This window comes from Ambystoma mexicanum, chromosome 8 (genome assembly GCF_040938575.1).
Source record: "Ambystoma mexicanum isolate Mex_15411 chromosome 8, UKY_AmexF1_1, whole genome shotgun sequence".
NCBI lineage: Eukaryota > Metazoa > Chordata > Amphibia > Caudata > Ambystomatidae > Ambystoma > Ambystoma mexicanum.
Window position 1 is genome coordinate 19,741,893 of NC_090929.1, and position 21,904 is coordinate 19,763,796.

Below are 21,904 nucleotides of genomic sequence, written 5' to 3' on the forward strand. Positions count from 1 at the left end.
TGGAAGGAGATATCTAAGATGAGGAATACGTCGGAGGAACATCCCGTCGAAAGAACGTTACAAGGTAAGAAGTAACTTGTTCTTCTTTGTCTACTCTAACCAGAGCAGTCAATAACCTGCACCTACTGAGTCCCCTCTATATTGGAGGACAGCTAAAACCAGATTCCCTAGTGGTCACAACTACAAGGAAAAGGGCAGGCACACCATTGGCGTCTGCTGAGGCACCACCTGAAAAGCAGAGTACAGAATGATATGCTCTAGGTAAACAGGCACCCACATCAGCAGGCTATCAAGTGCGCATCGCTAGCATCGCTAGCAGTGCCAGCTATAAGATTAGCCCGCTCCAATAGTTCTCTCTGCCTCCCCGAAAGAGGTCAATGGGGCAGTACAAAAGAAAAAATGTTTTATTGCACACATAGCCCTTGAAGATGCCATGGCAGAAAAACAAATGAGGATGTAGCGGCATGAGGGATCATGGGTACTGTGGTATGTCGGAATCAGGAGATGGATAAGGTGTCATTTTGGGTAACTTGTCTCTTTATTAAAAAATAAAGCAATCTGCCCCTATCGGCTGTTGGTCCTATCCTAAAGAAAATGAAGTCTAAAGAGTGCTGGTCTGGCTGTCCTACAATATATCCTCTGTGCATCATCCAGAAAATGTAGTTTATCCTGATAGCTGTCCTTATCCCTACAAAAGGACAGCTTCCAAACAAAGCTAGGGACTCTTCACCCATTGCTGAATGCTAGTTGGTTTCTGACCCAGTGATGTCTGTTTCTCAAGAGGTGGTCCCTGACGCTTTTGCTCAGTTTAAGCAACCAGGCACCAGAATGTCTCTACCACCTTCTCCCACCACTGACTGTGATCTTGCTGTAAATCGATTTCTTCCCTCTTTGGATTTTGCCAGACACTTTGTACCAGTCTCTACCGTCTGAGACCGGTGGGATTCTTGTGACTTGAAAATCCTGTTCCACGCACTTCCCTGGACTCACTTTCCAGTGCTGACCATAGTCTGCTCTTAACTCCTGCTGTCGATTACCCTTCCATACACCTCAACCTGGGTGTTTTGAGTTGAAATTATTCTCACGTTGTCTTGGGGTTGTTTGTTTCTCATCCCGTCTTGGGGCATTCCGCTCTGGGGTCGTTTGGTGCTCTGCCCGTCTTGGGTTCGTTTGGTTCTCACCCCGTCTTGGGGTTGTCTTTGACCTTGCCGTCCGCATACGTTTTATGGTCGGTTGTATACGAATTGATCGTTTTACAACTGCTCGAATGACAATTGACCTTTTCACAATTGACCGAATTGTGAAGGTCAATTGTACCATATATGTGGGGGGGAAACCCCCCACGACCCCCACCCAACGCCAAAGCCCCCAAAACCCATACATATATATATATATTCGGTCAATTGTGACCCTTTAAATTCGGTCAATTGTTCATTCGAACAATTGTAAATAACCAATTTGGGTAATACCCTTATGGTCTTGGTCGGTCTGCTTTCTTTGTATGCTGTAGTGGGTGCTCCCTTCCTGTCAGCTTCTGGTGGGGTTTGTGGCAGGGGCTCTGTGTTTCGCTGACGTTCCATGGCTCCAGCTCCCTCCACTGGACCTTGGGGTCTTCTCATTCAGCGCTTCAGCAGCTTTATCTAGCATTTTGCAGCCTCCACCGCGTTTCAAAGAACACCTCTAGGTGCGCCATACTCTTCCCTGGAGGAGCGTTCTCTATTGTTGCTTTGTAACCCTGAGGGTGTGTTATCACTTAAGCATTGCGAGTTATAAAAGGTTCAGGCATGTAGGAGCAAAGGCAGAAATAAACCTTGAATCAAGTCAGCAATGAATCAACAGTAAGATAATAGTAACTCTACCTTGTCTTCGGCAATCCTATGGAGAAAGTAAGAATCTACCAGACAACCCTTCACCCAACCCATTAGAACAGGTGGGGAGAGAAGGTGCCAGGGAAACCCTTGTGGGGAAAAAAAACCCTGTGTAGCTAGGGAGCGATGTGGTACCAGTCTGTTGTCATTGCCAGAAAGCGCTGGATAAGGAGACGCTGGAGAGGGCTAGTCCTTTTTTCTGGGCTTCTAAGGCTGGCTGCCGATATAAAGGATTTGTGTTAAAGAGGGTTTAAGAGCAGACAGTTTTAAAGAAGAGAGATGTGATTGACAGTAGTACCTGAGATTCTGACTAGTAGGTCTTTAAACGGACTGAGGATGGCAGAAGCCGTGGGTGCTTCCAACTCTATGGCAGATGAACTGAACTTTTCGGAATGAAAGAGGTTTGTGCTGAGGATGAAAGAAATGCGATTTAGGAGAGGAAGAGATTACCTAACAGGATCGGACAGCGTAGAAACCGCACCTACCGAAGGACAAACGTGACTGAAGAGACGCTCCGTTTGTGTCTGCTTGCACTGAACTGCAAGGATGGCTGGGAATTGTAGTCCCTGGTAGGCGTAGAACACGTTTCTATGGATATGAGCACAAGTGGGAGGGTGAGTGAACAGGCTGACAATCTAAAGGGAATTAAGAGGGGAGGTCCAGGACTTACTGTGAGGAAAGAGGAGTGTGGATTTCGCGCTGATTAAGAACCGATCGATTCTGGCGTTTCGGTTCGTGGGTGGAGGAACCGCTGCTGACAAAGGGCAGAACAGAGGTTAACTTAGAGGGAAAGCGGAAAGGAAAGATGAATAATCTTAACTGATCACAGTTGAGAAACTCACAAATCGAAGCAACGCACTTCAGTGCCTGTTCAGGGTCCGGAAGTACTGTTTCCTGTGTACGGGGAGGAGTAGAGTTCCGTCTTGGCAACTGAAAGGCTGAACCGGTCCTCAAAGTCCACGCCGCCATCTTGGTAGGGTGTATACTGATTGAATGTATTCTACGCCAACGGTGCCAGAGTGACCAGTTCCGTCTAGTACCCATGACAGGGTGCGCTCTCCTCCTCGGCATTGAGGGGGTGTTTCTTTCTTGTTCTTTGGTCTGGATTAAGAACAATGCCTGAGGAGGATCAGAAACCACACCAGCCATTGATAAATGATGTGGTACCTCATTACATGTTATGTTGACTTATACTGCGCACTGTTACCATTTGAATGGTCTCCAGGCGCTCATGTGGCTCTGTAAGAAAGACGGCAAGGTAGGTTAGTGAGGAAAGAGGGATAGGATAGAGGTTGTGTTCTTCTGTTGATGCTTGCAGAACCAGGAGAAACTGGTATCTGTGTGTCTGCTTTCTGAGTTTGCTTTGATTAGGTGCACTTGCTTGTTGTGTCGTGTCCAGAGAGGTAAGGCCCAGTGTCTGGGTTGTCTGTTGTAGTGGATGTGTGTTTTGTTTGGCTGGCCCTTTAAGGCACATGTGGTACTTGGGAGGTATGCTGCAGAGGAGCTGGTGCAGGGGTTGTTGGTACAGTGGCAAACTTCAGAGTGTAGCACGCTTTCAACACTGATTTGCAATACAGTGGCTAGCTTTCGAGCACAAGATTCAACACAAGGGCAAGAATTGCATGGTAGTAATAAAGTAATAGAGTAGTGGCAGGGTGTCAGAAGCACAGCGCTGGCCGTGCTACCAACTCCTACCACCCTACCTGGTAGTTGCAGTAGACCTCTGTGTAGGGTGCCCACATGGTAAACCGGCAATGGAGAGGTGCCCTTCGCCATGGCCCTTAGCCAGTTGCCCTGGGGGTTTCTTGTTGGAGGGTCATCTGACCCAGTAGAATCAGCTAATCGCATGGCAGGAAGGGCTGGCAGGGGGAGGGAGCGAGACAGGGTTGAGGGCGGGTGGAAGGGAACAGGGAAATGGAGGCTCTGGGGCTACAAGAGAAACTCACCGGGCCACGAGGAGGCCTTCATCAAGTATGTCGTAGGTGTGTCAGGAAAGCAGCTGTGCGCTGCTGGAGACGTGCAGCAAGGAAAGAATCGAAACATGAGAAATGGTCACATATGCAATGTTGCAAAGATGAGTGCTTTTGCTTATCGGGCAGGTGGAATATATCCCAATCCTTCTTGAGAAACCCACACACTAATACAAAGTATTGCACTGTTACATAGACCGGAATTGTGTAACTCCAAGTGAATGCCAAAGCAAAATATGGTGTTGTACCATCTCTCCTGCATTTGTGTTATTGTCCACAAAAGGCAATTGCTTTGGTCCTGCTGTTTTGCCTCGATTCTACAATGGGTATATACTTTGGTCTTCCTGCTAAAACAATGCATAAAGCAGAGAGTATCAAACAATGGTCTTGTTTTTAAGTATGTGATGATGTGATTACATTGACTCTGCCTCGAAGGCATAGCAGTGGTTCCTAACAAACCACTCTCGGTCAACCCTTGCTTAGAGCAGAAAGCACTCAGTGCATGATCCAGCCATCAAAACATCTTTGTTCATCCCCCAAAACAATCGCTACACACTGTTGGAACAAGCATTTTTCAGAACATTTTCTCAACTCTTCTTTGGAAGCTATGCAACTGCATCTTGTCCCACTGTCTCTCTAACCAAGGCCAGAAAACCTGTTGTTTCACTTAGCATGTCACTAGGTGGGTGATCTTTGAACCAGAAAGTTGCATTATGTAGTATTGGGTCATGTAACCAACAAACCTATTGTTTTCTTGAGACCAAGGAGTGGTAACACATATCGCTAACTAGGGATTGCCTGTCGTTTAAGTGGGTTTCCGCATGCCATGTGGCGCAAAGGTGTTGCGAATAGCAGGCTTCTCTCCCTAGTCACGAAGGCAGTGGCTTCTCTTTGGGGAGAGGGGACAAACTCCCTGGATTTGTGACAGTGCCTGTACACGCAGGATAGAGATAGTGTTGACGCTCTATTTTTCGACTTCTACAAAACAAGTGTATAAAGACAATTACTGGGTAATATTTGTCCTATAGCACTTTCACCAGAGCCCTGCACTTAAAAAGAAACTCTACTAAATAACAAATCAAAAATGGATGATAAAATAACTGCCTTAAGTAAGAGAAGAGAACAAATGAATTTTCAGTGGAGATTGGAAAACCGCATATGCGGGGAAGAGCAAATAGAAAGAGTTGGAGAATTCCAGTGCTTGGAAGCAAGTAGTGTCAGAAAACAAAAGTGAAACAAACTGCTGGAAGGTTTGGGAACAACTGAAAGGAATTGCGATTGAGAGAGTAACGTGTGAGGACGACCGGTAAATGGAAACTAAGGAAGACAACTTGGTAGGAACTAAACCATCAATACATTTGAAGACAATAGAAAATGAAAAAGGAGACCAGATTCAAGGGTGTGAGCGAGATTCTACTTTTTGCAAATCTTCCCTGACTTCAGTAGAGCCTCCAACTACTGCTGGTCCTTTCAAGATTTATTTCTGACTTTGAAGGTGAGTGAAGCTCCCTGACCTCACCTCCTTGCTGGTATTCCTTTTTTTTTCTTGGACATTGGGTCTTCTTTTTAGTTTACCACACTGGCCATGCAGGCCTCCAGATAAGTGTTGTACCATTCCTTTTAACGGATTAAAATCTTGAAAATACGACACCTTTCATCTTTCCATGTGTAACATTTACACACCAGTTGAGCACAGAGGTCACTGCAAAGGGCAGGCTTGGCAGAAATCAGAACGCATGCTTTGATTCTTATCTGCATGGATGAAACTGCAGGCCATAAAAGAGCAGTTCAGACATGTTTTTCTGAGCTTGCCAGGGCACACAGTGAGATGAGAAATGGATTCTTTCATTTCAACTGCTGTTATTTTGGGTCTTGAGGAGGGGACATTTTACATGCGTATTTTATTTCTAGCGTTTTTTGGTTTCTTGCAGTAATAAGATGGACAGCTTTGTTAATAAGGATACTTCCCAATTGTAACTAAAACATGTTGCATTTCAGTGAAAGCTCGCTTGCATTAAACTAGTGTTTTTCAGAGTTCCTGTGTTGTGTGCATTCATCATAAAGTTGCACCTTTGTGCTGTGTTCAAAACATGAATGTGCAGAAGAACCTTTTACACAAATGTGATTTGTTTGAAGCCGGACATCTTTGCTACACAACGGTTTTGGTTATGTGTAGTATTCATTTCTAAGCTCAGTAATGTTCTGGTTGCTTATCGCTATTTACACTCGTACAGAGGCAAATTATTTCTAGTCTTACAATGTAATTTTGTGTAAAAACAGTGCGTAAAATACTCCCCACCCTACACCTTCCTGGGTCACGGATTAGTATTTGTCTAGTTTAAACGTCCATTAAACCTTACTTGGAGTCAATGTGGTGAATGGCGCTATAAATTGTTAGCAGCAGCAGGGCCCTTCCTCAACGGTTGAGTGGTTGTCATTAAGCAAATACCTGGTCACAGCCTCTTTCAAATCTTCAAGGCTACATTTTAAAACATTCAAAATCTGATTCTCCAGCCAGTGTAAGGGCTGTTAGAAAACAACAATTAAATGGTTCAGCAAAACATGTCCATGTAGTGGTAATCCAGATAGTTATTTAATTATTCATGTAGCGCTTTGTGCAGGATTCTTCCAACTTCTAAGCACTGTGATTATTATTAGCTCAGTCGATAGTCAGTTTACTGACTTCTGAAGGATGAAAGGTTACCTCTGGCCAGCCAACATTTCACCATGAGATTAGATGTAGATTTTAGCATTGAGCACTTGCCTCTCTGCGCCATCATATCACAACACTGGCATACCATTAGGCACTACTAGTTCTGGTAAATGAGGACTTTCATTAATCATCAGCAAGCCTATGCTGTTCTCGTTCTATGCTGAGTGTAGCTTGCATTTGAGAGGCCCTTCATTTAACCGTTGAGTGTGGGGGTGCTTGCACTGCTCCACCCCATGCAGTTTCTTCTCTATGCGACATTCCTGTTGCATGTGAGGAAAGAATGATCTACCGAGGTCCATGGCATACATTTCTACATTAGGAGGGATGTGTGCACTCTTGAAGCCTACGCTGCACTTGTGCTCTAGACCCAGTCCTTAGCTGTTCTCTGTATGGGTATCTGCTACCTTTGGTTAACTTGCACGGACCCACTCCACCTGTTCTTCATGTTGAAAGCTTGCATTGCTATTGCCCTTTTTTGCATTTTTGGTTGTGTGAGAGAATTCTGCTTGGCTCCTACTCAAGATGACGTGTGAGCGAAGCGTCAAAATGTTTATGCTGCTGTTGTGCCTATTCTTTTTATGCAGGGGGAGCTCGCAGTGCTCATCTGGTCCATTGATGAGTGTTTATTCTACTGCACACTGTGAATTATCTGTTCATTCGACAGGAACCTGCTGTTCTGTCATGATGTGGACCGCTACTGCATAAGTGCTGCCAGGGGCCAGTTGTTTTGGCTGCCTTGGGTAGCCCATATGTCTGCAGTGCAGGGGAGGCAACGCCTTTGAATGACATTTGTTTTTTTCACAATTGTAGCACACGCCATCTTGCATACAGTTTTGGAAGGGTACTTGGTGTTCACTTTTGTTTTTATTGGTCTGAGGTAGTATTTATACTTTTGCAGGTATCCTTTTAACAGGCTGGTGCAGGTCATTAAATTGTTACCCTTTTTCCAGATGCAACATTGCTGCTACCTTTTTAGCAGTAATGATACTCCAAATGGCCTCTCCAATTTGAAGTACTCTTCAAGATTCCCTGGCCTTTTTCCGGGAGTCTCACTACCTTGCCAGTTATGGGGAGGATCCTTTCTCTTCGCGCAGGGTTTGCAAAGGTTCTCCTGTGTCTTGTGAGCTGGCAGGAAGTGAGGCGGTGAAGGGGCTATGTGCCTCAGTCTACATTCCTCAAGGGCCATGGCTAGGCAGATTCTGAAGGCTGGTTGTCGCCTTAGTGAGGTGCTGGGGTGACCCTGGGCCTGAATTCTGGATAGAAGCAGATGAGCTGGACCCAGGAACTGAGTTGACCCACTGGAGCCGAAGAGATCTGAAGAAGACTACTACCATGGAAAGCCGCTTGGCCCCTTCGACCACATTGCTAGCCTGGAGCTAATCGACAGGGAAGACCTCTGCGAGTTAACTCCCTACCTTTGACTGCTAGGACAACCAAGTCGGTTGTCTTGCTTGAGGTTCATCGCCTTTCACAGGTCATGGGACTGTGCCTCTTTGCATTTTGACTCTCCATTACTGTAAGTCTTCGCTAGTGATTTACTGTTGCCTGGGACCATTTCTCACTTTCCTGAAGGTTTGGGTGTGAGATTTCTTATCTCTTGAACCACTCGCCCTTGCCTACTGGGTTTGCATTGAAGGCAAATTCCTGCTTACCTTGGCGCTATCTGGGGCTGGCCGAGGGCAATGGTGTCTGGGTCAGTACTTCTCGGGGTCATCCGCTTGCAGCCCAGGTGGTAGTATCTGCTTCACAGAACACTTGCTCTCAGCTTAAGACCCTTCAGTCACCTTTTTACCTTTTATTTTGGCTCTGGCTGTGCTGCTTCTGTTGTATTCCATGGCAAAACAGTCATTGCAAGACATTCAACTTTTGGCTCCCCAAGCCAGCCGATACCATACAAATAGACATGTCTGACATTAACTGTCTAGTAATTGGCGTAGTAAACCTCTAGAAGCATGAATGCTCATATGGATTGGACACAGTCTCATTTCAAAGTTAGATTTGATCCATACTACAAACAGCACCTCATTATACAGGAGCAGCCGAGAAATCTAGTGAGCAAGGGCACATCACAGAAAATGAGGTGGCAGCAGAGAGAATAATGTTGTGGCAGGAACAGATATAATTGCAGTTTTTAGGCAAGATTGTATGCAGTACCCTGTGGGAGACTGCACCAGCCTTGACATCTTGGCAATAGTTAACCCAACCTTTGGTATAAGCATGTACTACACAAGTTGGTAGAGTGACTGAACAGCCAGGCTTTACTCGAAGGGTTAATGTGAGCTGTAGGGTTATTACACAGATTCACAGTGACAAGTATCCAAATAAAAACTTACGCTTAAGGTTTCTTGATTAAACAATTATTAATTTAAGTCAGTTGAATAAGCCTTCTTCAGAAAGGAGCAATATACATGTAACACAAAAATATACTTCAAAGTACACACGCTCAGTTTCTTTAAATCAGTAAATACCCATTTGGGATGGCACACATCCTTCCTACACCATGAGGTGACTTAAATAACTAGGACACTGTGGACATTAATATATCACTGGTACATTTAGAGCAATACTGAGGTTGGTGTCAAAAGAAGTAGTTGAGGGAAGAAAACAATGGTTAACAAATATTCTTAAGCAGGGAAGTACTTTTTGAACCCTCCAATGCAAAGTAAATTAACCCTTTCCTGGGGGAAAGGCAAAGCACAAAGTCAGAGGGAAGAAGAGTCTGTCAGGGAGCCAGGACAGCCTATGTTAGTTGAGTAAAGTCTGGGTGAGCTGAAGCACTTCTTGCAGGTAGGTAAAAAGTATTGCACAATGTTTTAGAAGTTTCTGTATAAAAATGAAATCCCTGTAGGGCCATAAACTGGGAGGCTTGTGCGGGGCACAACTGCAAGCAATTCTGCAAGAGCAACCAAGACGAGTCTCCGCTGAGAACTAGCAAGGCTACACAACAAGCAATAAGTCCCCTTAGTTTTACAGTACCTTTGGTTAGAAGAAATTGTCTCCAGTTGGCTTCTGTTCCTGTGTAGTACTGTAGATCCTCTTGTTCCTCGGCCTCAGTCGTGGGGACAAGAGGAAGGACGTCTGGGGACTCCTGCACTACGAATTGAAGGTTGGCGGCAGCAATGGGCCAACTTCAGATCAGCAGCACTACGCAGTTTCAGCTTCTCGCGACCCTCGCAAATAGCACGACCGCGGTTCTCGGATACTTTAATGGACTTTCCTTGCATCTGGGGTCTAGCATTCTGTTGAGGTGGCTCAGGCTTGGTCAGTCCTGCTTCATGGGAGTCTGGCGGATCTTCCTGGAGCTCCTGTCCGACTTAAAGACACTCGCTCGATTTTGGTGTTCCTCTCGCTGGCAATCGGTTCCTGCAGCACTAGTGGAAGTACAGCCAGCTCTGAGAGGATTTCCAGATGAGCTCGTCTTGGGGTCGATTGGTCCCACCAACCCAAGGGGAGAAGTCGTTCTTTGCAGGTCTTCTCTAATCGAAACGAATTTGGAACTTCAGCACTGCAGCAGCGCTTCACCGGGCAAACCAGCGGTCCAGCAGTTGCAGCCCGCGTCTCTTCCAAGTTCTTCTTCCGATTTCTTCGTCCAGTGGTTGACTCGGCTTTCCAAGCAAAAAGCCTCGCCTTTTATGCAGGTTTCTCCCGTTCATGCGTATCCTAGCTGTCCATCACACCAGCCTACAGCCATTCACCCTTGGGTGCATTCCTGTAACCAAGGAGACTAAGCACAGGGAGTTTTGGGCACCTTGCTGCGCTGGAGTCAGAAGCGGGCTTCACCAGTGAATCCCGCCAAAGACTAAATGAATAAAGGGACCAAACCTGGTTTAGCACGCAGAGGAAATCTCAAGAAGGACCTTTCCAACAAGAAATGGCAAAAAAAGACCAGGGCCATTTTGACAAATTGGGCACCCATGGGTGCTTTACTACAGCTGCCATTGTAGCCCGTGGTAGAAAGACACAATGGTAGGAAAAAGTAAACCACTGCCACCAGCCATTAATTGTAGAAAGAGTAACATAAAAATGTTACAAGAGAAACTAGGGATACCAAGTAACCCCTCCAGCACCCTATGGGTAAGCTAGTGTGTGCTGGGTCTAGAAAGTTACAAATGTAAGTAAAGTCAATTTCACTTTACTGCTCTGGAAACAGTAGTTTCACCAAGAGAAGGTATTTAAACCTTTGGGAAATCTGAAAAACCTCCCTGTGCCACTGCACTGAAGGTGATGTGTGTCACGATGTAGAGATGATGCCTATGGAGTTTGTCAGACTCCAAAGTCAAAAGAAACAGAGTCCAAATCACAGAATGGGAAAAAGGTCGCTTTCCCCAAGGTATAAATTAAAAGTCCTGAAGTCCAGCAAAAAGAGCTGGGGGTCTCTAAGGCAGAAGGGAATTAGCACATTTCTGAGAATTCCCCCTAAGAGCAGTTATGATGTAGCAGCACACATGGGTAAGGACTAGATGAGAGGTGGCAGCCAGAAGGTGAGAATTCCCCCTAATAGCAGTTATGATGTACCAGCACACATGGGTAAGGACTAGATGAGAGGTGGCAGCCAGAAGGTGAGAATTCCCCCTAATAGCAGTTATGATGTACCAGCACACATGGGTAAGGACTAGATGAGAGGCGGCAGCCAGAAGGTGAGAATTCCCCCTAGCAGCAGTTATGATGTAGCAGCACACATGGGTAAGGACTAGATGAGAGGTGGCAGCCAGAAGGTGAGAATTCCCCCTAGCAGCAGTTATGATGTAGCAGCACACATGGGAAAGGACTAGATGAGAGGCGGCAGCCAGAAGGTGAGAATTCCCCCTAGCAGCAGTTTTGATGTAGCAGCACACATGGGTAAGGACTAGATGAGAGGCGGCAGTCAGAAGGAAGAACTGATCGAAAAGACACGTAAAGCAACATGGCAAGAGCCCGAGTATCCCCCAGATACAGACACTAATGGAGTACATGACATAGCAGCAAAGCAATAGAAAGAGGGGCTCAACAAACAAAATCAAGTTCTGCCATTGTTCGGGCACTCTATTCCTGAGAATTAACTTTACTAGCTCCTTGTTCACGATGAGTAAGTTGATAAGTGACGTCTAAGATTTATCAGACTAATAACCGTGCACTCTAATAGGGAAACATCCCTTAGTGATTTCAAAAAGAGGAGTTCTGAAACAATTTTGAGATTAGCAGAAAAAAGTAATAATTTTAATAAACACATTTCGAAGGGATTGTGTCCTCTGACGTATTCCTTATCTTAGATATCTCCTTCCAGCTCTGCTGGCCTCGGAAAATTTTTCTCTAGAGGGCGCTGCGCGTCGACGTCCGTCGAGTCGATGTCCCTCGACAGCCGCCGTGTCGACGTCATCCTGCCTATAAAGGCCGCGCGCAGCATCCGTTGCTCAGTTCTGTTTTTCCGCGCTTACTCAGTGCCTCGGAATACCGTTGCTCAGTTTTGTCAAGTTAATCCTATTTACCTCAAGATATTCGATCCGTATTCGATGGCTTCCTCGTCGGAACCGACAACTCCTCGGTCCGGCTTCAAAAAATGCAGAGATTGTAGGAAAAAGGTGTCGCTGACTGACCCCCACAGAATTTGTCTGTGGTGTTTGGGAGCTGAACACCATTGTTCGGAGTGCGAGGACTGTATGTCCATGACAGCTAAGGCCCTGAAGGAGCGTAGGGGGAAGCTGGAGAAAGGTAAGACTTTTAAAGCTGCTTCTTCCTCGACGAAGTCGAGACATTCGTCTCCTCGTCACCATTCGCGCTCCAGGTCTCGGAGTGAGTCCCATCACTCCTCGAGATCGAAGCACTCGAAGAGGAGACGTCGAAGATCCCCTTCTCCGTCCTCCTCTTCCTCTGTTTCTCCAAAGAGAATCCGTTGCCCCACGAAACATAGTTCCCGGGCTGAATGGGAGGAATTCCGCAAAAATATGATGTGCATCTTCGAGAAAGCGGCCTCGACCCACTCAAAGACTGCCGAGAGCGATGCTCTGGTCGAAAGACCCGAAGGTCAAAAACGCCGCGAGTCGCAGTACCCGGCGAAGGAAGCTTCTCGAGTGCGTCTCGAACCCTCGAGTAAGGCTATGACCTCAAAACCTTCTTCGACGGTTCCGTCGACGCCGAGGTCGGCGTCTTCGACGCCGTTGTCGAAGGGACCTTCGACACACGGGTCTGTCGACTCGACGCCATCTTCGACACCAGCGTCGACGCCAAGAAAAGTCACGGTTACGACACACCCAGTGGCTATCCCCAGGTCCTCGATGGCGTCGAGGTTGTCGACTTCCTCAAGCAGAATCCCAATTCTGTCGAGGTCATCGAGGCCTCCGCCTTTGTTTTTGACGCCACGCCCGAAGCCTGCGTCGACGACATCAATGTTTTCGAGGCCGATTATGACAAGTTTGGCACCCTCTGCCTTGGAGATGGGGTTTACACCCTTCATGAGTTCAGAACAATTGAGAACTATGTCCTCAATTATGGAAGAGTGTGAACTATCTGAACAGGAAGACACATTTGAGTTGCAGGGACCTGCAACCCCAGTTAGAGAGGATTTATCCTATGAAGAACGCAGGTTAAAGGATCTTCATGATTCCTTACATGAGGCAAGTGGGTTAGACACTTCCCCTGAGGTGGAGTTTGCTAGGCCAGACCCGGGGGAGCAGGCTGAAACCTCCTATAGAGCCGTAATGGCCAGGATCACAGAATTTATGGGGTGGTCTGCACCTTCACAGTCTTTCCAACAAGATTACCTCACGGATATTCTTGACAAAGGTCCACAGGAGGATCCGTAGTGCCCTTTCATAAAGCTCTTCCGAGGAAGATTATGACGAACTGGGAAACCCCAGATGTCGTCCCGGCAGTAAATAAAAAACTGTCTACAAAATACAGGGTATCTTCTGCAGACCCGGAGTTTTTGTCAAAACACCCATCCCCAGAAAGTCTGGTGGTACAGGCAGCATCTTCTACTGACGTCAAGACTGCTTACCCTACCGTCCCACAGGACGGGGACGATAAGAAATATGATGCTATGGCAAAGAAAGTTTTTTCGGCATGTAGCATGGCGTTAAAATCTGTTAATGCTACTTGCACCCTTGCTAGATTCAGCCATACACTTTGGGAGTGTGCTTCTACAGCGGCTGACTGCATCCCGGAGGGAGAAGAAAGGGAGGCGTTCCTGAATATCATACAGGACGGTAAAGACGCTATGTGCGAATCCCCCCAGACGGGCATTGATTCGGCTGACAGTATCAGCAGAGCAATGGCGGCAAGTACAACAACCAGGAGATTTGCTTGGTTGAGAAAGTCTGGTTTTGCCCCAGATGTGCAAGCCAGGCTCTTGAACATGCCATTCGATGGCTCTTTGTTAGGGAAAAAGCGGATGACAGTTTAGAGAAACTGGAAACATCAAAAGCAGCAGCAAAATCCCTAGGCGCTGCAATCCGTCAGACACCTTTTCGTCCCACAGGAACCTCTGCGAGGAGCAAGTCCTTTCGCTTCTACTCCGCATTCTCCGCATTGGGAAGAGGTAAAGGACGACCGGCTCAAAGGGGACAAAGAAGAACTACCCGAGGTGGATGCGGTAGATATTCAAAAGCCGTAGCAACAGCAGGTGCCTCTTTACCATCGGCATCTGCATCAGCCGCCCCAAAACCACTCTGAGGACTTCCCTCACAGGACACCCGTAGGAGGCAGGTTAACTCAACATCTGGCGGAATGGCAGGCTATCACGTCAGATGCTTGGGCATTGGAAACAGTTGCCCAAGGTTACTGCCTGCCTTTCCTACGTATACCTCAGTGTCATCCACCGGGGATCAGCTCTCAGAAAGCTCCAGATCCGCTCCTCTTGCAGGAAATTTTGGACCTGCTAGAGAAAGGTGCCATAGAACCGGTACCTGTAGCGGAGAGGAACAAGGTCTGGTACTCCCCTTACTTTCTCATTCCAAAGAAAGACGGAGGACTGAGACCCATTTTACACTTGCGAAAATTGAACAAATTCCTCAGGAAAGACAAATTCAAGATGGTAACTCTTTCTCAGATCCTTCAGGCCCTTCAGTTCCAGGACTGGTTGGTATCTCTGGACCTTCAGGACGCTTATTTCCATGTGCCTATCCATCTCAAACACAGGAAATACCTGAGGTTCGCAATTGGCAACTCTCATTATCAATTTCGAGTGCTGCCATTTGGGCTGACCTCCACCCCGAGGGTCTTCACCAAGTTAATGTCGGTAGTGGCGGCAAGTCTAAGGGAGGGAAGGGATTCACCTCTACCCCTACCTGGGCGATTGGTTGATCAGGGCTGTATCTTCGGAACAAGCTCAGATCCAGCTAAATCACGTTTGCCACTCCCTTCACAGACTGGGCTCCTCCCTCAATTTAAAGAAGTCACAAATGATACCATCGCAGAGACCCCAGTTCATTGGAGCGATCCTGGACACTTCCCTGGGAAAAGCCTCGCCACCAGAGGTGAGGGCTCAAGATATTCTACAGATGGTTACCAAGTTCCAAGATGCCCAACGTCTCCCAGCCTTCGACTTTTTGAGGTTGCTAGGCCTCATGGCATCCTGCATTTTCCTAGTGCCAGAGGCTCGCCTGAGAATGAGATCCCTCCAGTGGGGACTGAGGACTGTGGTCACAATTCTCAGGGAGAATGACAGATCTTCTTCAGGTTCCCAACAGGGTGGCTCGAGACCTTCAGTGGTGGGCCTGTCAGGAGAACATTCTGAAAGAGAACAGTTTTGGCAACCCTGGCCGGAGATAACAGTAGTCACGGATGCCTCACTCACGGGGTGGGGAGCCCATGCCAACGACTTGACTATCAGCGGTCGTTGGTCTCCATCGGAGTCCAGACTACATATCAACCTGTTACAGCTGAGGGCCATCAGAGTTGCGCTGAAGGCGTTCCTGCCAGCTGTACAAGGGGAAAATGTCCTGATAATGACGGACAACACAGTGGCCATGCATTACCTCCACAAAAGAGGAGGCGTAGGATCACTACCCCTGTGCAGAGAGGCGATGCAGCTCTGGTTTTGGGCAATCCAAGAAGGAATCTCTCTATCGGCAGTTCACCTAGCCGGAGAGAAGAACTTGACAGCGGACGCTCGGAGCAGGCAGAGCACAGTCTCCCATGAGTGGGAACTAGCTCAGGAAGTCCTTCAAGAGATCTTCGCCCTTTGGGGAACCCCTCAGGTGGATCTGTTCGCCACCAGTGTCAACAGGAAGTGCGATCTGTTCTGCTCAAGGGAATTTCCCCCGAGAGGAGCTCTGGGAGACGCGTTCATAGTGGACTGGGAGTTTCCGCTTCTGTACACGTTCCCACCGGTCCCTGTCATTCCTCAAATGATCAGGAGGTTGAGAAGATTCCGGAGAACCATGATCCTAATTGCCCCGGATTGGGCCAGGAGAACGTGGTACCCGGACCTTCTAGACTTGTCCATCTGCCCTCCAATTCGACTTACACTCAGAGAGAACCTACTCTCACAGAAGGGAGGTCAGGTTCTCCATCCAGACATCAAAACCCTCAACCTTCACGCTTGGCTTCTGAAAGGCTGAGGTACAAGGATTGGGACCTCCCTGATGATGTTATGGAGGTGTTGCTTTCGTCAAGGAGGCCAGCAACAAAGTCTTTATACCGCTGCCGTTGGAAAAGATTTTGCAGCTGGTGTAGAGCACAGAATATCGACCCCTTTTCATGTGGTGCACCAATGGTTTTGTCCTTCCTACTCTATTTGGCGAATTCAGGCCTTCAAGTTGGCACCATTAAGGGCTATCTCGCAGCGCTGTCCATCTTTAAGAACCATCCTATTTCAAGTTACCCTTGTTAATACAGTTTCTAAAGGGGTTAACCAACGTTTACCCCCCAAGACCATTCCAGGTTCCCCTATGGGATTTAAACTTAGTCCTAACTTTCCTGATGGGCACACGTTTCGAACCACTCCATTCTTGTTCGTTAAGATTTCTTACCCTTAAAACTGTTTTATTAATAGCACTTACATCTGCTAGAAGGGTGAGCAAATTACAAGCTCTTTCTTGTAAACCCCCTCATACAATCTTTCACAAAGAAAAAGTTGTCCTGCAAGTGAAGCCTAAAATTTCCTTCCAAAGGTGGTTTCTGAATTCCATATCACTCAGAAGATTACCCTGGCATCTTTCTATCCTCCTCCTCATCCGGGGAAAGAGGAAGAGAGGTTACACAGGCTTTAAGTTTTTACATCAGTAGATTAGCCAGGATAAGACGAGCAGACCAGTTGTTTGTAGGCTGCACAGGTCACAAGATGGGGTTACCAATAACTAAGCAGACCATTTCCAGATGGATCATTCTCGCCATTTTGGAATGTTATAAACTGGCAGGAAAAGGCCCCTCAAAACCTTAGGGCTCATTCGACCAGAGATATTGCAGCTTCATCGGCCCTCAAGAGGTGTGCCGGTTCAAGACATTTGTGCGGCCGCCACATGTTCGTCTGTCCATACCTTTACACGATTTTACAACTTGGATTCCTCCTCCAGTCAAGAGACTAGGTTTGGAAGGGCTGTATTGCACTCTATTCATCAATAGAAGACAGCGTGAAGTCAGTACTCCCACCTCCGATAATAGAATACTGCTATGGGAGCCTATCTAAGATAAGGAATACGTCGGAGGACACAATCCCTTCGAAGAACAAGTTACTTCTTACCTTGTAACGTTCTTTCGATGGGATGTTCCTCCGACGTATTCCTTATCGACCCTCCCATCCATCCCCGCAGTTCTACTTCCCTTGTTGCAGCTTAAGCTCCTTCAGGGTGATTAGTCTAGTCCAGAGAGAAATACTGTGGGCTACAAAACGGAACTGAGCAACGGACGCTGCGCGCGGCCTTTATAGGCAGGATGACGTCGACGTCGATACGGCGGCTGTCGAGGGACATCGACTCGGCGGACGTCGACGCGCAGCGCCCTCTAGAGAAAAAAATTTCTGAGGCCAGCAGAGCTGGAAGGAGATATCTAAAATAAGGAATACGTCGGAGGAACATCCCATCGAAAGAACGTTACCAGGTAAGAAGTAACTTGTTCTTCTGATGCTTGTGAATCTGCTAGGAATCACATGCTGTGCATATAGTCCGACATCTAGTGGTAAACGCGGAGTATTGTATCTTGTCTTTTGAGGATCGAAAGGGGACATCGACATGGGGGTGCCTTTAACAATATCCCTAACATGACGTGTAGTGTACCCAAAAACCCTCACGCGTCAGATTTTTTTTTTCTGTGCAGCTAGCTGGTCGCCCTATGTGGAGCTCGTACATTGCAAAGTTATAACTAAATTATCTTTCACCGTTGGTCATTTAGTCTTTGACCTTTAATCATCAATGACTACTTCTGGATCCTACGCCGAAGATGCCTACGGATTTCGGTGACTGGTGCTTCGGTCGACATAGTCAACCGCATGGCTTTGGCCTTTCTCCCAGGCCTATACAGTAGGGAGAGTGGGGCCCCGGGGTTTGATTCTTTTTAGAATGCATTTCCTTCTCTCTACCCCCTCTTTTGCCTTCTGGTCTCCCTGTCGCCCTTTACCTCAACTATGGAGAGTTCTCATTTAAGTTCTGCCTGGCCTTCAACAGCAAATACCCGTGGAAGGACACTCACCGAAAGTGTAACCAGTGTCTGCCTCATGATCACTACGAGCAGTCCTGCAAGTCTTGTCAAATTTTTCGTCTGAAAACGTTAAAAGATCGGCAGACGGCCTACGCCATAGAAGCCGAGAGTGGTTCCCCCGTCGGCGCAGGAGCCTCGAGTGATGAGGTTTCAAGCGGCAGCCATGGCTCCGATGTGGAAGCCATTGACCTTTCTGTGGAACCATTAGGTTCCCAAGTGCCCGTCCCCGGCACTGACGTGCAGGCTACCGGTGCTGCTATGGGGAGACAACATCCCTGCGACAGGGGCACACCCGCATCAAAAGCACACAGCCCCACATGCTCCCTCAACGGATTTGTCAAGGAAGCAACAGACGCCAACGGGCCCGTTGAAAGTTTTGCCGACGCCCAATGATCCTCATGATCGGCTGCGCTCCCCGCAATCTTTGTCATGTCATGTGTCCGGGCATTCGAGCCATAAGGGCATCTCTACCAGAAAACACAAGCGCCAACACACCTCCTAGGAACGCGTAGGCCCGAAGGGTTTAGGCGGACCCGCAAACCTAGACAAAGCCTACAGGCACGTCGAAAACACTCCCCGATCTGCCAGAGCTATGCAAGAGTCTCGTGGCCTTTGTTTCGGCAGCAAATCTAAAGACTCGTCCAAACGTCGAGAGGAGTATTCAGAATGGTCACTACCCCTCTCTAAGGCCATCACTGATAAACCTCAACCTTGTAAGGGCTCCTTTCTCCCTCCAGACCCCTCTGGTGCATCCCTATGTATTACCCCAAAAAGACCTAGGGAGGAGGATTCCTGCCCCACTCATTCAAAAGTACAAAAACTTTCCAGTCAATGCACCAAGAAGAGGTTTTAGAATTCTCAGAACCTGAAGAAATCTATGAGGACCCCCATAGTCGGGAAGAAAATCCTTTTGAGGAGACACCAGACCAGTGCCCAGACTGGGGTCAGGAACAGCCGGTAGAGGAAGCACCATGACTTTCCCCCACTACTCCAGATCCAGACGCCCTTTGTCTAGACCGTCCCTCCTCGCCACCTCGGAGGCAAGCCTCACCCATTGATGATCAAATGGTCTTCAACGCAGTCCTTAAGAGGGCTGCAGAACTTTTTCAAATTGTCACACAAGAGGCAGTACAGGACACAGACTTTGTGGAAGACATCCTAAAGGAGCCCCCCCCCCCCCCACCCACCCCCTAAGTCAAGCGATCCCACTGCTTAACTCTATCAAGAAGCGCCTTGCACCCTCTTTGTTGTCCCCATCTCTTACAAGAGCGGTCAACCCATGAGTAGAAAAACATTTTCGCCCTTCTTCGTCTGAGCCTCTATATATGCCACTCCAGACTCCCTGGTAGTCACTACTACAAGGAAGAGAACCGGAATTGCCTTTGTCTACGGCAGAGGCACCACCAGACAAGATCTGTTAAAAAGTTGTACGCCCTCGAAAAGCGCATCACTATGTCAGCGGCATATTCCACTACAATTGCTAATAATACTAAACTGCTGGCAAGTTATAGTGACGTACAATGGAACATACTTCAGGAGGGCCTACGATCCCGCCTGCTGGCGGTTGTCTCGGAAGGGCGACAGGTCAACCAAAATATCCAGAAGAACACCTTGGATGCTGCTGAAACAGCAGGTGGGTCCTGGCCCATGGTACCTTTCTCAAAAGGCAAGTCTGCCTCAGATATTCGGGCTTTAATCCTGATACACAGGCCTCCCTTATAAATAAACCAGTGGAGGAGACTAATTTGTTTGGGAAGGCAGTAGACAATGCCTTAGAAACGGCAAAGAAGGAGTATGAGACTCTTAAGTCTCAATCAAATTACAGCAAGATCCTATCAACAGCGAGGAAGTAGCTCTCGCTGTTCCTTTCAGGGGAAATCCTTCCCACGTTCCCCCTCCACAACCAGTATGGAAAGGGAGTGCACCATGGCCCTCCGGACAAAGGCAGGGGTAGGGGTAGGAACTCCACCCCAAGAGGCTGCCCGGCCTCCGCTCAAAAATGACTCGCCAGTCCGGGTCCCCTCCCCTCCCATGCCTTCCCAGTCGGGGGACGAATAACATCTTTCCTTCACGCATGGGAGGGGTCACTTCAGACCAGTGGGTGCTCAAGACCATCACCCACGGTTATTGTATCGAGTTCCACTGGCCACCTTGATACAGTCCACCAACATCCAGACACCTTTCGCCAGAACAACTCAAAATTCTGCTACAAGAGGTGGAGATCCTTCAAGAAAAGGGCGCAATAGAAGTTGTCCCTTTTCTACAGGTAAACGAGGGTATTCATTCAGTGTAGTTCCTTATACCCAAAAAGGATCTCACCTTGCGCCCTGTGTTAGACTTGTGCCTAGCGAACAAGTTTGTCAAACCACAAAAGTTCAGAATGACAACATTGCAGGAAGTATTCCCACTGCTAACACAAGGGGATTACATGGCAACAATGAAAGATGCATACTTTCATATTTCAATGTTGCCAGCGCACAGAAAGTACCTAAGGTTCATAATAGAGGACAAGCACTATCGGTTCAAGGTTCTCCCCTTCGGCATCGCCTCAGCCCCAAGGGTGTTTACAAAGGTACTGGTGGTAGTAGCGGCTCACCTGTGCAGACAGTCCATCCTTACCTCGACGACTGGCTAATAACAGGGGATTCGTACGGAACATGCCTATCAAATACCCAGAAGACAGTAGATCTCCTCTTCAATCTGGGATTTTCTGGGGGGCTCTAATTCAGACCAAAGACGGCCTTGTCTTTCCCTCTGAGGGGGTTCAAAACATGCTGCTCCAGATCCCTCACTATGTAGCCAGCCATGAGGTGAGGTACGCAAAGCCATGCGACTGTTAGGGATGATGGCCTCCTGCACGTATCTAGTTCCACACTGCGTTTGCGCATGCACTCCAGCCAATGGTGTCAGGCCAGCAGACAATGGGACGATCTAGTGGTCGTCTCGGCAGCCTTCTTTCTCTCTGGTGGTCGAGGGAAAACCTCTTGCAGGGGAAGACCTTCACCACCCCCACAGTAGAAGCCACTCTCACCACGGAAGCATCACACGGCGCATTGCCTTTGGTCCGTTCTAACCACATAAACCTGTTGGAATTGTTAGCAGTGTTCAAAGCCCTGAAGGCCTTTCAGACACACCTACAGGGAAAGACAGTACTTGTCCTCATGGACAGCACCACCGCCATGTATTACCTGAACAAACAGGGGGGCATGCACTCTCCAGGGCTAGTCAAACTGTCCCAGAACATATGGAAGTGGGCTCTCAAACACAAGATGTTCGTCCTGTCTGAACACGTTCCAGGGGAACTCAATCTTCTAGCGGACATGCTCAGCAGAGACTTCCCACAGAGTACGAATAGCGATTACACAGAGACATCGTCTCCAACATCTTTGCCGACTGGGGCTTCCCAGAGATCGACCTGTTCGCAACTCTAGAGAACGTTCAATGCCCAGATTACGCCTCCAGGTACCTGCAGAACTGCTCCAAGGGGAACAGACTCTGGATAACATGGTCATGCACCAGGAACCAGTCATTATCGTCGGTTGAGAGGGCAGGAGCCCCCACCAGCTGCCCTGCTACTCCTCGTGAACACCTGCTGCAGACCCACCAACTATCAACGTGTCCCCATGATGGTCGAAGCCTGAAATCAGCTACCATATGCTTAACTGGTGAGGCTACACTCACATTAGCCCCGCTTGGGCTTTCTCTGATCCTCATATTGCCAGAATCCACCTTACAGTGGTGTA